At 41.3% G+C, this 16,589-nt stretch overlaps 2 long non-coding RNA genes across 2 annotated transcripts; both read right to left on the bottom strand.

The window, feature by feature from the left end:
• Window positions 1-621: 621 nt before the first annotated feature.
• On the bottom strand, window positions 622-3,507 carry LOC145424307 (uncharacterized). Its single transcript, XR_013905337.1, has 2 exons — window positions 3,406-3,507; window positions 622-3,185 (listed from the first exon to the last, which is right to left on the bottom strand). It is a non-coding gene; the product is annotated as an uncharacterized LOC145424307 (long non-coding RNA).
• Window positions 3,508-14,095: 10,588 nt separating this feature from the next.
• On the bottom strand, window positions 14,096-15,571 carry LOC145424498 (uncharacterized). The gene is made up of 3 exons (XR_013905586.1): window positions 15,483-15,571; window positions 15,319-15,387; window positions 14,096-14,511 (listed from the first exon to the last, which is right to left on the bottom strand). It is a non-coding gene; the product is annotated as an uncharacterized LOC145424498 (long non-coding RNA).
• Window positions 15,572-16,589: the final 1,018 nt, after the last annotated feature.

Raw genomic sequence — 16,589 nt, 5'->3', positions numbered from 1 at the left:
TCTCAGTCAGAACAGGCTTATGTTTAGATGGAAACTAGCGAGCTAACTTCCTGCTAACTTCTAACTCCATTAAATTTAATAAATTATGTTTTCATGGATGTCTGGATGTTAAACTTAATTGTTACACCTGGTAAAGCAGCAACGCTGATGATTTTATTAAAGATGAAAGAATTTAGACAGTTTTTAACTCTCAGTGATGCTGCAGTGTTCGTTTGACTTTGGGACCTGCAGCGGAGTTTTGGACCCAGATTACTCTGTGAGGCTCATGACTACGATAACCTAATGCTCCGAAAATCCATCAAGCAGTGCGACGTCGTAGCTTACCAAAGTTGTAGTGCAACATTTTTTGACAGATTTTTGAGCACTGTGTACCACATAAAATCAGTTTGAGGTCAGTAACCACAATCAGAATTCATACATAAGGCGCACTATTGATTTTTTAGAAAATTAAAGGATTTTTAGAGCGCCTTCTAATGCAGAACATACAGTACTCTGACATACAGAGTGGAGGAGCCAGGAAGTGAAGCAGCAACCTTTGTAAAAAACCTGATTTGTAAACGACCCGCTCTACCTCCTGAGCCTGAGTTTTATTCGTCAGCAACAAAATACTAGAACAAATGGTTCAGAAGCAGCAAATAGTTTTTATTGTGTTTGCTTTTTTGTGCTGTGTTTGTTTATTGTAATTGAGGACAAAATAAGTACATAGTGGATTCTAATTATACAAGAACCATTGAAACTGCAATTTGTCAATACAACAAAAAATCCTATAAAATATAAAAACACACAGGGCACTGAGCAAAGACATGTCAACTTGTGAGTCTTGATGTTTGAAGTGTTCAAAGAACATTTTTTTTACACATTTACTCTGTGATCAGACAATAAATCATTTATTAGAAGCAAGCAGGATCCCAGAGTTACCAAAATCACCTTTCACATCATTTTAATACGTAACTGTACATCTGTATTCTGAAGTCATTGCTATTAATATATCAGTATCGATGATAAAAGAACCAAATAACAAAATTTTACTTCTTTGTTTTTTTTCTTATCAGTAACATTTAATAGTTTTTTTTCTACCTGCATTTGTAGTAAAAATCGTTTAACTGTTTTTCATACAATATGAGTGGAAATGCAAGTTGAACACTTGCAAAACACGTATGCACTTAAAAGACAGGCTCAAGTAAAAACTTATGACATGGAAGATGTTTCCAGTCACTTCTAGTTAGAGCTGATGCTAAATGTTCCTCTTTTGTTATCTCAGAAATTTATATTTGTGGGTACAGAATTAGAGTCCATGGAAATTTTTCCTGTAGTTGCGTTATTGGATTCAAAAGTCTGTATGTTCTTTACATAGTGCACAGGTAACCTTCCTTCACATCGGACTACAACACTCACGTTACTGAGAACTCTCCCATTATACTGACAGTTTCTTTTCTTGGCTCCATTATTTAGTTTACATATAACAATACTAAACTTTGCTCTACTCTTTGTAAAGATAGTATTCTTATAAGGTGATCCTTTACCATTACAAATGGATTTGACCTGTTTGTCATTACTAAGGATGAACGTGTTTGTGTACTTACAACCGTGGTTAACATCGTAGATCCACTTTTTTTTTTATTTCTGTATCACATTTTTCCACACTCATATTAGCATCTACATGTTTTCGTATAAACTCTTCATAACGGGTTTCTTGCTGCGGCCATTTGAGTAGGCGATTAGCTCGTTTTGAGCATCCAGTGTCAAAGAGCAGCACAAGCAGCAAACAGGCAGACAGGATCCTCATTGTTTCCTGGAGAAAGAAATACAGGAACATTTTCCAGAATAAGAATTTAAAGCAGCAAAAATATTGTCACTGGTCAAAATAATCATTTGATCTCCTGCTTAATTTGTAATTTTGCTCCCTTAAAAAGAAATGAACAGTCTCTAAAATTTATGGTAGTTTGATTTTAATGGAGAAAGACAGAACAACCAAAATCCAGGAGAAAAAAACATTACATGAAGGTTTTTAATTGATTTGCATGTTATTGATTGAACTAAGTATTTGATCCCCTATAACCAAACCAGAATTCTTGCACACAGATTGGATTACAATTAATCAGTTACAGATTCTCCTGATCTCAGTTTATTTTGTGTGAACACCTGTCCACAGTATCAGTTTCTTCCATTCCAACTTCTGCACCATCATGGCGAGACCAAAGAGCACTCAAAGGACTTTTTACTGAGGTCTACAGGGACAATACAAGATCATCGACCTTCTTCAGGTCTACAGTTCCCTGCAACATCTTCCTTTGTTGTGGTGTTCGTGTCGCATAGGAACGACATCACAGACATTTGGCCACTTTGCTGTAATGACCCCACGCACATTAGGTGGTACTTGATTGCAATGGAAAACAAGGTGAGTCAGATCAAGCTGATCTGAGTATGTACTAATGGAGGACTATAAGGTCACAGAGTGGTTTAGTCAGTCGACAGGCCTCACAGTCACACAGTCAAGAAACTTAAAGGATGTAGAGAGTTTCTGTAAAGAGGAGTGGCCTAAGATCTGTAAACCAAGAGACGTGAGTACTTTTTTTTTATGACCATCTCTTGGCCAGACAAAATATGTAAACATATTCGGTGACCCTTTAAAGTTACATACTGAGACCAAAAGCACGACTCCGTTTTTCTCTTCTCTCTTGCTTCCTACATTTTAAGAGCCACTTTTCACTGATTTACGACCATCACGTAATTTTTCGCAGCTCTCGAAACTTCTATTTTGAAACTGAAACACCCCGAAAAGCGGAAGCATGCTTCTGCATGAATTTATGAAGTGGACCTAAAGGCATTTAGAGTTCTCTACTTACATCCACACATTGAACCGTACATAGGTAAATGGCTGACTGCAGTTAATAATAGTACCTGTATCTTAGCTATCACAACAAAATATTATCTTCATACATGTCACAGCTGTGTTAGCACTGATATTTATAATAGATGTGATCATAAATAGACAACACTTTTGCTAAATGTAATTACTATATTAGAAATTTATCAAGATTGAATTCACAATTTTCCAAATGAGGATATATGCCTTATTTTTTACCTTACTGATCAGTGTTTGGTTGGTTAACTGCAGGTGTTCGGGCACAAGTCCGTCATCTGGAAGAGCAGGTGGTGAAGATGACTTCAGCGACTGAAATGCCCTGAAAGTGGAATTAAAGTTCAACTTGATTTGTACATGAATCAATGAAGACAGGCATCTGTCTCGACATGCAGTAATTACATTACTTATGCATGATTTGCATGCTCACAGAACCCAGATGATGCCAGCATGTTTTGAAGCCCATGTCTGAATGTGAGTATAAGTGTGGCAGGAGAGTAAGTTTCTTTCTTGGAAGTATGCAAAAGCCAACAAATTCTTACCGAACGAGAAGTGAAGCCTGGAGATGAGCAGAGATCAAGTCAAGTGCAGTTCAGACACGCTGTTATTAAATTCTACCTGAGCAGGTTATAGTTCACCTCAGTTATGGAAGAACAAATAACATTTGGCTCTGGGAACTTCAGTTTTTATACATTGCTGTAGCACCGCCTTAAGCAGCCATTTACATCAACACCTACATCACTAGCCCACCAGTTCTAAGAAACGTCTCTGTTTGTGGTTCAGAACCTAATGTGACACCAATGACCACAACAGCATGCAGCTGCAGGTTGTCATTCACACCTGGCTTAATGGTAAAGAGGCATATTTGCAGGCAGCTGTTTGAAATTATTTTTATATAAATAAAACAAAGGTGTCTAAAAAATAGGTAAACAATCAGAATAATTACATTTTTTTTTAAATGCCGAAAACGCATTTGGCTTAGTTTTTGTTAACTTTGGTGTAATATGTCATGTGTTGTTGTTCAGCTGAAGTCTTCTTCCACACAACATGATGAGTGCCGCCTGCTGCAATCAGAGACAATGTAAAATGCAGCACTGTTAAAACAATGAGATTAACGCTGCATTAAAATGAGCATTTAGCACATAGAGAGGATTAAACAGATTAATTTGAATTTATTATTTGTAAAGCAGTTGCTACACATTAGAGCTCTGAAACGTCAGATTGGACACATTCAAATGTTAAAGCTTACTCTCTCACAGACTAACAGAAGAGACGTGGAATCACTTTAGTTTGTCTCCAGATGCAGCCTGTGCTTCATTGAGTAGTTTTAATTTGATAGCAAGAAAAAATGTATTTTCCCAGCAAGACTCTACTTTACACTTAAAACATGCTGTGAATAAAATAATCAGTGAAAATTAGTTGATTTTAAACCACAACTTTGAACCTTAACCTGGCTTGATGATTTAGTTTTTTTTCTGTCAGCTGCAAGGTTTAAGAGTAAAGACAGAATATAAAAAGAGAATTCAGATATGGCTCCAGTCTGGGACAGATTGGGTCTAAAGCACAAGTTACCATGGCAATATACCCCAGTAAAAAGCAAATCACCTTTGTAGGACATAAAACCCAGAGCTAACCCTAAAGTTACCTGGTTAAGACAAAATTGTGCTTCATTTTCGTGACTATTTACATTGTAGATTCTCACTGAAGGTATCAGAACTATGAATGACACATATATGGAATGATGTAGCAAACCAAAATGTTAAAAATAACTCAAAACATGTTATATGTTAGATTCTTCAAAACAGCCACCGTTTGTTGTGATTATTGCTTTGCACACCACCTGAAATGGTTTTCCAAGAGTCTTGATGGAGTTTCCAGAGGTGCTGAGCACTTGTTGACTCTATTGCTTTCACTCTGCGGTCCATCTCATCCCAAACCATCTCAATATGGTTTAGGTCAGGTGACTGTGGAGGCCGGGCCATCTGCCACAGCACTCCATCACTATCCTTCTTGGTCAGATAGCTCCTACACCGCCTGGCGGTGTCTTTGGGGTCATTGTCCTGTTGAAAAAAAAAAGACGGTGGTCCAACTAAATGCAAACTTGTTAGGATGACATGTTGCTGCAGGATGCTGTGGTAGCCATGCTGGTTCGGTGTGCCTTCAGTTTTGAATAAATCCACAACAGTGTCACCAGCAAAGCACCCCCACGCCATCACACCTCCCCCTCCATGCTTCATGGTGGGACCCATGCATGTAGAGACCATCAGTTCACCTTCTCTGTATCAGTCAAAGACATGGCAGGTGGAATCAAAGATCTCAAATTTGGACCCATCAGACTAAAGCATGGATGTCTACCGGTCTAATGTGCATTCCTTGTGTTTCTTGGCCCAAACAAATCTCTTCTGCTTGTTGATCTTCCTTAGTAGTGTTTTCTTAGCTATTTGGCCATAAAGGCCTGATTCACACAGTCTCCTCTGAACAGTTGATGTAGAGATGTGTCTGCTACTGTTTATTGGTCAGATGAACACACTGCTTCTGAGTCCTCTATGTAGCACTTATGTGGAGTTACATAAAGTACCAATGGATAATTACTAAAGTAATAAGCAATTTGGGCTAGTGTCAGAAGACTGAGAACGACTCTTAGAGCTCTGGTACACGAATGGCAGAGAAACCAGACAAACACAGTTATGTGGCTTTAAAAGTACTTTAGTGATGTTAAGCCTTGTAAAAGAAATTTGTAAACAACACAGTATTACAACAGGTTTTAACAGAATGTCAAGTATAAAAATTTCCCCCAAAGTAGCAAAAAAAAAATAGAATTAAATAAAATTGTGCACAAGTAAAAGAATTAGTCTTTTTTAAGTCCAAATGGTACCGGTGGGGCCCATAGAATTCGTCTGACAAGGAGTGTGTGTGTGATTGTCTGTCCTACCGTACTACTTGTACAGTAGAGGATTGTAGTCCATCAATGTGCAAATGAGTGTGCGTGTACATGTATATCGTCTCCTAGGATCTTGGGTTGGCTCGCCATCCAGTGAACACTGGAACACTCTGGGTTCTGGAATCGCTGACCTGGTCTTTGGATTCGTCCCATATAAAAACCTGACCTATAAACAATGGCCAAATATATGTCACATGCCCTTTAAGGATAACTCTCACAAATTAAACTAAAGTAGTGTCACAGTGCAGTAACTACTATTCAGATCAGCTATCATCAATTCAATCATCATCAGTTCAGTCATGTTGTACAACATTAAAATATCAAGTTTCAAAGGTCAAAGTAGCAATATCCAAAATTTCACAGTATCAAGGTTCAATTATTTGTAACCTGCAGTAACATTAAAGATTATCTACAAGGTTTTAAACATTCAGGAATTATAGTCACCATATAATTCACTTTCATTGTAAACATTAATTACATCGATCAAAATAAACTCACTGTACATATATATCTAATCACAAATAAATAAGTATATTACCCCTTTTAAGAAATGGAATAATATGCAAATGCTTATCAGAAATTGAACAAAGTGCAAATAATCAATTTCAATAACACGTAAACACAAGGACTCAGTCCACAAATAGGAGTATTAAAATAGACGTGCTTAATCCCGCTTGTACCATAGGCCTACTAGTACAAGTGGAAATACACTAAAAATTACCTCCAAGTGTTCAATACTGAGTATTGTAAAACAACCGATTGACATCAAAATTTAAACAGGAAGCAGGATAAAGTCTGCTTACAATTATCTCTCATAAAGTTATTTTTAGCTGCTTTAACCATTTACAACTTTTCACATGTTAATGACTTAGTTAATGCTCTAACTAGCATAACAACAGTGCGTTTCAGAGACATCGAACAACTGTACCCACACTCCGCACATCACGTGTCTGATTAGCCACATTTAGCTTACCGCCGTCGAGTGGATGCTCAGCATTTACATGGAGCCACAGCTCAGTAAACCCTCCGGTTTCGCTCTGCCCTTGACAACAACAAGTGCAAATACATAATTTGTGAAAAATATCAGTTTAGATGGTATTTCTTTTAACTCGTTAGAGGTTAATTTCTCCAGCTTACCGATAACAAAAGTTTTAGTCCGTCTGCTCTGTTCGGCTGTAGAAGCAAGAGACTGAAAACTTGGGAGCTGGTACTAAGGAGGGACAAGAGCTGCCTAGAGCTTCACCGATTGGCTGACATGTGAGGAGTGGAGTAAAACAATAGGCTCTCATCAGAGCTCATCAACCCTCTGAGAAACTTAACCCTTGTTTGACCAGAGCATATCATATATAATCTGCATCCCTTCTATGTTTAAATAATTATTTTGATCTCATTTCACTTTCATTAACCGGGACAGTAAGAACAGAACAATGAACATTAAATGTTTTAATTTTTCTTCTCTTTCTGTTTGAGATGATTTTAGGAACTGGGTTACACCCTCCCCTCTTGAATTCATGCAAGTCCCTTTGCATGTCTACTGTGAACTGCATCATCTAAGAACAATAATTCAGCTTTAGAATTTAAAGAGTCAATGAAAGCTGTGGTTAAACCCTGAAATAATGATTTGACCACAGTGACAAGGGGATTTCCCAATTCAGCATAGTCTAGCCTTTTTGGTGGCTGGCGACTTCTTTCTGATCTTCGAACAGGAATTTCTTTGCTTGTTTGTTCATCTCTCTCTTTGTTTACTGTTTCCCTGTCAAATATCAAGTCCTCTCCTTCCTCATCACTCCCTAACATGTCCGAAAGAAGTAGGATTTGTTCATCCCTCATGTCAGGGCGATCCGTAGAAGGTAAGTCTCTTTCCTTTTCAGGTTCGTCATTTCCGGGTAAGTCTCTTTCCTTTTCAGGTTCGTCATTTCCGGGTAAGTCTCTTTCCTTTTCAGGTTCGTCATTTCCGGGTAAGTCTCTTTCCTTTTCAGGTTCGTCATTTCCGGCTAAGTCTTCCCCATACAAGGCTTCTCCATAACTCGCAATCTGATTGTCATAAGGTTGGTTATGGTCAGCATGACTGGCTGGAACAACATCGGAGATGGTGTCTGCACAAGCTGGAGCATTACCAGCCAACTTGTCTTGATCTGCAGTCACATCATCTTGACCAAGACTTGATTTATGGGTCAGCAGAAGATCTCGCTTGACAATGTACGCCGAGTCATTTGGCACTGATCTATCTGCAAACCAGTGGACTGAAACAATATCATCCTCGTCCGAGGGGTGATCTGCTCTTTCATTGTCTTTCTGAGTGGTCCGTCGCGTTCTGGGCCTTTTCTTGGGTTCTGGTTGTTCAGGTTTCACTTCCTTGGCTGCAGAGAGGAACCCACAAGGGAGTAAGAGGTCTCTGTGTAGGGTGCGTATGGGGCCATCCCCGCCCTCTGGTTTAACGGTGTAGACAGGGAGGTCTCCAGCTCGTTTCACCACCACATGGACGGTCTGCTCCCATTTATCGGCGAGTTTGTGTTTTCCTCGAATGCGTATGTTCCTGACCAGCACTCGGTCCCCGATTTCCAAGGTAGATGTGGTCACATGTTTGTCAAATCTGGTTTTGTTCCTTTCGGCTACCTTTGCAGCACTCCGTGTAGCTATTCTATAGCTCTCCTCAAGATGGGATTTGAGGTCCTTAACATATTGGGAGTGTGACTTGTTTTGTTGTTCTCTCACAGGTAACCCGAAAGCCAAATCGACAGGCAACCGTGGCTGACGCCCAAACATCAGCTCATACGGTGTGAATCCAGTTACCTCGTTCTTGGTACAGTTGTACGCATGAACTAAAGGCTTTACAAAATCCTTCCAATGTGACTTGTCTTTGTTCTCCAGAGTTCCAAGCATACTTAAGAGTGTTCGGTTAAAACGCTCCACCGGGTTGCCCCTGGGGTGGTACGGCGTAGTCCGAATTTTCTGTATGCCTGCTACTTCACACAGCCCCTTGATCAACTGAGACTCAAAATCAGGCCCTTGATCGCTGTGTAATTTTTCAGGAATGCCATAGTGTACTATGAAATCCACAGTGTCCCACAGACACTTTGCGACAGTCCAAGCTTTTTGGTTCGATGTTGGGATAGCGACTGCATATTTAGTAAAATGATCTGTGATGACAAGAACATCTTTCACATTACTGCTGTCTGGTTCAATGGATAGGAAATCCATGCAGACTAGCTCGAGGGGTCTTGTCGTCATGATATTCACCAAAGGTGCAGCCTTCTCAGGTAACGTTTTCCTGCGCACACACCTGTGGCAGGTCTTTATCTTTTTCTCCACATCTGAGGACATTCTTGGCCAATAGAACCTGGCTCTGACCAGATCGAGTGTGCGCTCTATTCCCATATGACCCATATTGTCATGTAGGCTTGTCAACACAGACTCTCGCAGGTCTTCAGGTAAGACCAACTGGTAATGTTTATTACCGCCTTCTCTTCGTGTTCTGTAGAGAATGTCATTGCACAGCTCGAACCTGTTCAACTCTCTCAGCAACAGGACTACGTCTGGAAGTTCTTTCCTCAATGTGGGAGGGGGTTTCTCCCCACTCTCCATCTGGGTAATAACATGTCTGATGCACCGATCAGATCTCTGGCTGTCTCTGAGATCTGCCGGTGACAGGTGGGGAATGATGTGTAAGCCTCCCAATGTTTCTTCCTGCTCAAAGCTGTCAGGTATAGCATCTCCAGAAATGGCAAGACTTTCGACAAGGGTTATACCTGCATCATCACCCAAAGCTTCAGAGGTGGTTGAATGATAAACAAACTGTCTCTCACAGATAGCATGAACAACGTCCTGATCGACTGAGTCAATATTGTCTGGATCTGACAGATGTTGTTTTGCGAACTGGCATATCCGGTCTCTCTCTTTTTGAGATGTAAGGTCATCAGGTAGCCTGCCATGAGGACGACGCGAGAGTCCATCGGCATCTCCATTTTGTTTTCCAGAACGATACTGGAGTCTGAAATTGAAGGTAGAGAGGGACGCCAACCACCTGTAACTGGTTGCATCGAGTTTTGCTGAGGTGAGGATGTAGGTCAGAGGGTTTGAGTCTGTGACAACGGTGAACTGATTGCCATAGAGGTAGTCACTCAGCTTCTCTGTTACAGCCCACTTTAAAGCCAAAAACTCGAGCTTATGTGCTGGATAGCGGGACTCACTACTTGACAAACCTCTACTCGCATAGGCGATAACCCGCAGCTGTCCCTCCTGCTCCTGGTATAAGGCTGCTCCAAGGCCCGTAGTGCTCGCATCCGTATGAAGGATGTAAGGCAGCTTTGGGTCAGCAAAGGCCAGGACTGGAGGCGACGTTAGCTTGTCAATGATAGTCTCAAATGCTTTCTGGCATGCAGGGGTCCACCGTCCATAAAACGGCTCCTTTGGATCATGATACTGATTACTCCTCCCTTTTGATTTGCAATGCTTCCTCAGTGGTGGATAACCGGACGTTAGATCGTTCAGCGGTTTCACAATACTTGAGTAGCCTTTAACAAACCGTCTGTAATATCCACAGAACCCAAGGAAGGATCTCAGCTCCTTAAGGTTCTGAGGGACTGGCCAAGTTTTAAGTGTGGCTGTCTTTTCTGGGTCAGTTTCTACTCCGTGTTGAGAAACAACATGCCCCAAGTACCGAACTGAGGACTGGAAGAACTTGCACTTCTCGGGGGACAGCTTTAAGCCATACTCCTTTAAGCGTTCCAGGACTTTCATGAGTCTGGCTTCATGCTCCTCAAGGGTTTTCGAGAAAACTATGAGATCATCCAGGAAAACAACAACTTCCTTCAGATTTATGTCTCCCATGCATCTCTCCATAAGCCTCTGAAAAGTACTTGGCGCGTTTGTCACTCCCTGTGGCATACGGTTGAACTCCCAGAAACCTAGTGGACAGACAAAGGCAGTCTTGGGCTTGTCACTCTCTGCAACTTCGATCTGATAATAGCCGGATTTAAGATCGAGTGTACTGAACCACTTGGAACCTGAGAGTGCGGTGAAGGTGTCATCCAGTCTTGGGAGGGCGTATGCATCTTTCACTGTTTGTAAGTTTAACTTACGGTAGTCAACACACAGACGTACCTGACCGTTCTTCTTCCTGACCACAACAATTGGCGAAGAGAATGGGGACTCGCTCTCGCGGATTACTCCAGTTGCGAGAAGCTCTTGCAAATGCTTTCGAACAGCCTCTATGTCGTGCGGGTGAATCGGTCGGGCTCTGTGTTTGAATGGTGTCTCATCTGATAGCTTAATGTGGTGTTTGACCTTGTCCGTCCTTCCAAAATCCAGATCAGTCTGGGCGAAGACCTCTGGCATACTGCTCAGCTTTTGAGTAATGCGGTCTTTCCAGTCAGAAGGGATGGGAGAGTCGGCAAAGTCAAATGTCACACTAGAGGTCCTGGATGGTTCACACTCTGATGGCTCACTCACAATTTGTTTGTGAGATAGGACAGTCTGTATTGCACTGAGTTCTGCAATCACACTCTTTGCTGGGATGGTAATGTCATGCTCTGACTCATTGGAAACTACTACAGGTAGCTTGCACAACTGGTTATTTGGCAAGTCAAGGAGACAGGTTTGCACCAAAAGCCCCCCAGGCAGGGAAGATACTGAAGGATATTCCAACAGGGCAGATCTCTCAGTGTAAAATTCCTTGATTGATACTGTCCCCTCCAGAACGACTGTTTTCCCAGCTGGGACGTTCACTTCATCCTTGCCACGCATCCTCACTAATCCAACGTTTTCATCTGAACCTTGCTTTTGCCGCAACTCCAGTACTTTGAGTACGGTTCTGTACCCATGAGGAATGGGATGGTAGCCCTCTGGGTTTGCCTCTCTGTACATTTCATACACTACATCAAGAGTGTTTGTTCCTATCAATACACAAGACTTCGTTAATGTCCCGGTGTCTGGGACTACTAGAGCTAGCGTTTTGACTTCTAGTTCAGCACCAAGAAAGTCTTTAGGAAAGGTGATTCCAATCTCAACATAACCCAGGTAAGGTACAAGCTGCCCATTGGCCCCTTCAACCTCCAGAAGGTCATGTAGTGGCTCTATCTGTTGCTCAGACAAATACTGGTCATAGTAGGACTTGGTGACAGTGGTCACTTGAGAACCTGTGTCAAGGAGACAACTGCACACCTTACCTTTGATCGTGACTTGACCTGTACTCTTTGTGCCTATGAGCCTCTTAGGTAGTCTGAAAGGTTGTTCTCCAACATGGGATTGCCTCAAAGTGGCCTGTGCTCTTGGTTTAGCTTGACTTCCAGATTTAGCGGGACGATGTTGACCTGCTTCAGTCCCAGTTTGCCCCACAACTGAGACTGCGTCTAAAAATCCTGGTCAGCAGATGGAGTGTTTTGCATCTCCCAAATGCGACGCTTCTCTCTCAATTGCTTCCTCTTATCAGCGACAAGAGTGGGGTCTGGGTCATTACTGCAACTTGCTGAGATGTGGCCATCCTGACCACACTTGAAGCAGTACCATGGTTTTGGCTGGGTGCTCTGCCGCAAGTTGTCAGGCTTCGCACTTGTGACCTTGATGCTAGGTGTTGCCATAGCCATCTCACGTAAATCACACTCGGCCTTGTCCTTAGGCTTCGAGCTTTTCTTCTGTTTCTTTGCCATCAAATTAGTAAGCTGACTCTGTAGGGATGCAACTTGCTTCCTCAGATCTGTCAACGGGTCAGAATCAGATTGAGTCACTGCCTGTAGCTCACTACAGGTGCAAGTCTTTTGACAGTGCGCCACAACCCGCTGCCGGGTTGAGCCAAGGTGTTTCTTCATCCGTGTAGCTTTAGCTGCCAGTCTATCTTCTTCTGTCCGGAGCATTAATAGAAGTTCTGAGAATGTTGGGGGTTGGCTTTTCTTGTTTTCAAGATTAAGATCTGAGAGCAAGGTGTGGTCCCAACATCCACGACAAAACTGCTTGAGAATGTGTTTATCGGCATCCCCAGCAGAGACTCCTCCCCTCTTCAGAGTAAGGTTCAATGCGCCCTGAAGACGGCAGAGGTACGCAGAGGCCTTTTCACCAGGATCCTGAAGAGTGTTCATGAATTGGGCGAAAAGCTCCTCTCCATCTTCCACTGTTCCAAAAGCTGCATCCAACAACTGAAGGTAAGTCTCAGGTGTAGCTTCTGGGCTCAGTCTGTTGACAATGTCAGCTGCAGGGGACAACAAGCTCTCAAAGATCTTTCTAGATTTTTGAAGTTCAGACATGGCAGGGTCTTTCCTGAGAAGTTCGACATGTGAACGCCATGTGTCATAATCTGTCTCACCGCTGGGTCTGGGGATCCTGCCAGAGAATGACCGGAGTCTCATTGGAGAATATGAATGTGCAATCAAGTCATCTTTCTTCACGATGTGTTCCACAATGACTTTCTGAATTTCAGGTGGGTTGAAACTGTTTGCCGCACTAAATGGGCTCTTTTTGAAATCAACAGGTAGGTGTGGCTCCGCACCACCTTGAATCAATCCTACCTGGGGTGGATCTTCAGAAAACTGCTGGCGTGCAATCTCAGAAGTTTCAAGAGAGGGGTGAAGCTGGTTCTCCCTGTCTGGATCATCAACTTGCATGGAGGAGAGCATACATTCATCATCGGTCTCTGAACTCCCAATGATTTCACTGATCTCTGTCATCATCGACTTCAGTACCTCTTCAAAACTTTTGCCACTCAGTTTTGCCACCTGCTTTATTTCATCTAAGTAGGACTTAGTAGCACTGCCACCCACCTTGGCAGTGTAAACGCTGGAGAGAGCTCTTACATGGTATTTTACACCGGGCTTCCCTTCAACTTCATATGTGTATGGCAAAAGATCAGTTAAGGCATCAATGGCGTTACCACTTCGGTACTCGACGATCAGGTTTTTGAAAAATTCTGAGTTTGGATCTACAACTGGGACGGCTCTAAAGGTACCATACTGCTTCAAAAAGTCAAGAACCCCTTCATCATCCGATGAATTGAGTGTACCACTAACAATTACTGCATTGGGGACTTTGATACCTGAGCTCAATACAAAATCCATCTTGTGGCAATAGCAAAAGATGTTTCAATGACAATACACACTTTAAGGAGGTTTCACTGCTGATATTCATGCACCAAAGAGCTCCTGGCTGGCTCGCCACTTTTGTAGCACTTATGTGGAGTTACATAAAGTACCAATGGATAATTACTAAAGTAATAAGCAATTTGGGCTAGTGTCAGAAGACTGAGAACGACTCTTAGAGCTCTGGTACACGAATGGCAGAGAAACCAGACAAACACAGTTATGTGGCTTTAAAAGTACTTTAGTGATGTTAAGCCTTGTAAAAGAAATTTGTAAACAACACAGTATTACAACAGGTTTTAACAGAATGTCAAGTATAAAAATTTCCCCCAAAGTAGCAAAAAAAAATAGAATTAAATAAAATTGTGCACAAGTAAAAGAATTAGTCTTTTTTAAGTCCAAATGGTACCGGTGGGGCCCATAGAATTCGTCTGACAAGGAGTGTGTGTGTGATTGTCTGTCCTACCGTACTACTTGTACAGTAGAGGATTGTAGTCCATCAATGTGCAAATGAGTGTGCGTGTACATGTATATCGTCTCCTAGGATCTTGGGTTGGCTCGCCATCCAGTGAACACTGGAACACTCTGGGTTCTGGAATCGCTGACCTGGTCTTTGGATTCGTCCCATATAAAAACCTGACCTATAAACAATGGCCAAATATATGTCACATGCCCTTTAAGGATAACTCTCACAAATTAAACTAAAGTAGTGTCACAGTGCAGTAACTACTATTCAGATCAGCTATCATCAATTCAATCATCATCAGTTCAGTCATGTTGTACAACATTAAAATATCAAGTTTCAAAGGTCAAAGTAGCAATATCCAAAATTTCACAGTATCAAGGTTCAATTATTTGTAACCTGCAGTAACATTAAAGATTATCTACAAGGTTTTAAACATTCAGGAATTATAGTCACCATATAATTCACTTTCATTGTAAACATTAATTACATCGATCAAAATAAACTCACTGTACATATATATCTAATCACAAATAAATAAGTATATTACCCCTTTTAAGAAATGGAATAATATGCAAATGCTTATCAGAAATTGAACAAAGTGCAAATAATCAATTTCAATAACACGTAAACACAAGGACTCAGTCCACAAATAGGAGTATTAAAATAGACGTGCTTAATCCCGCTTGTACCATAGGCCTACTAGTACAAGTGGAAATACACTAAAAATTACCTCCAAGTGTTCAATACTGAGTATTGTAAAACAACCGATTGACATCAAAATTTAAACAGGAAGCAGGATAAAGTCTGCTTACAATTATCTCTCATAAAGTTATTTTTAGCTGCTTTAACCATTTACAACTTTTCACATGTTAATGACTTAGTTAATGCTCTAACTAGCATAACAACAGTGCGTTTCAGAGACATCGAACAACTGTACCCACACTCCGCACATCACGTGTCTGATTAGCCACATTTAGCTTACCGCCGTCGAGTGGATGCTCAGCATTTACATGGAGCCACAGCTCAGTAAACCCTCCGGTTTCGCTCTGCCCTTGACAACAACAAGTGCAAATACATAATTTGTGAAAAATATCAGTTTAGATGGTATTTCTTTTAACTCGTTAGAGGTTAATTTCTCCAGCTTACCGATAACAAAAGTTTTAGTCCGTCTGCTCTGTTCGGCTGTAGAAGCAAGAGACTGAAAACTTGGGAGCTGGTACTAAGGAGGGACAAGAGCTGCCTAGAGCTTCACCGATTGGCTGACATGTGAGGAGTGGAGTAAAACAATAGGCTCTCATCAGAGCTCATCAACCCTCTGAGAAACTTAACCCTTGTTTGACCAGAGCATATCATATATAATCTGCATCCCTTCTATGTTTAAATAATTATTTTGATCTCATTTCACTTTCATTAACCGGGACAGTAAGAACAGAACAATGAACATTAAATGTTTTAATTTTTCTTCTCTTTCTGTTTGAGATGATTTTAGGAACTGGGTTACATCTATCTTAATGTTTATTCCCTGTTCACTTTTCTTAGGTGGAGAATGTTTGTCCTACCAGCTTCTTGGTTTTCCCAGTGCTAATCTGGAGGCGGAGCTGCTGGCACCAGTCATCAAAGTCTTCAGTCAGTCTTCTGTACGTCCCGTGGTCCCCATTTACCAGTAATTACTGACTGATCAAATAACTTTTGCAGGAATCATTTATCAAAAGTTTAGGAGAAGTCTATTGTTTATATTGTGATAGTTCCCCGTGACGTACCTATACTGCAGAATTCCCATTCAGACACATAATTATGGGCACTTGTGTATTGAGGGTGGTTGGTAATAGTGATGGGATTTCCAGCTCTTTTTAGAGAACCGGCTCTTTTGGCTCCCAACCGGCTCTTCAGGTTGTTTTGTTGCTTTAATTATGCACAAAAGGAATTACTAATGTAAAAAAAGTATTTTTATTTATATATGTTTATATATAAATATATACGGTGGCCCCTAGAGACAAAACACGTACAAACTCCAAAACACATTTCTAGCGTTAACTGAACTTCCAAAACAGAGCTACCTAAATCACTTAAATTACACAATTGAAAGCATGTGTATATTGTGTGTGTATTTATACACAAGCACTCATTTACCTGTTACTACCACACACCAAATCCGGTCATTGGTACTTGCTGGCTTGTGTAGCCACTAGGTAACAAAAGCTCAACACTGCGCCCAGCATCCTGGAGCACTTCTGTTGGGTTTTGTACGTGTTT

The sequence above is a fragment of the Astatotilapia calliptera genome, chromosome 23 (assembly GCF_964374335.1).
Source record: "Astatotilapia calliptera chromosome 23, fAstCal68.1, whole genome shotgun sequence".
In the NCBI taxonomy this organism is placed as follows: domain Eukaryota; kingdom Metazoa; phylum Chordata; class Actinopteri; order Cichliformes; family Cichlidae; genus Astatotilapia; species Astatotilapia calliptera.
Note: the sequence above shows the minus strand (reverse complement) of the source record. Positions and strands in the feature narration are given on the sequence as shown.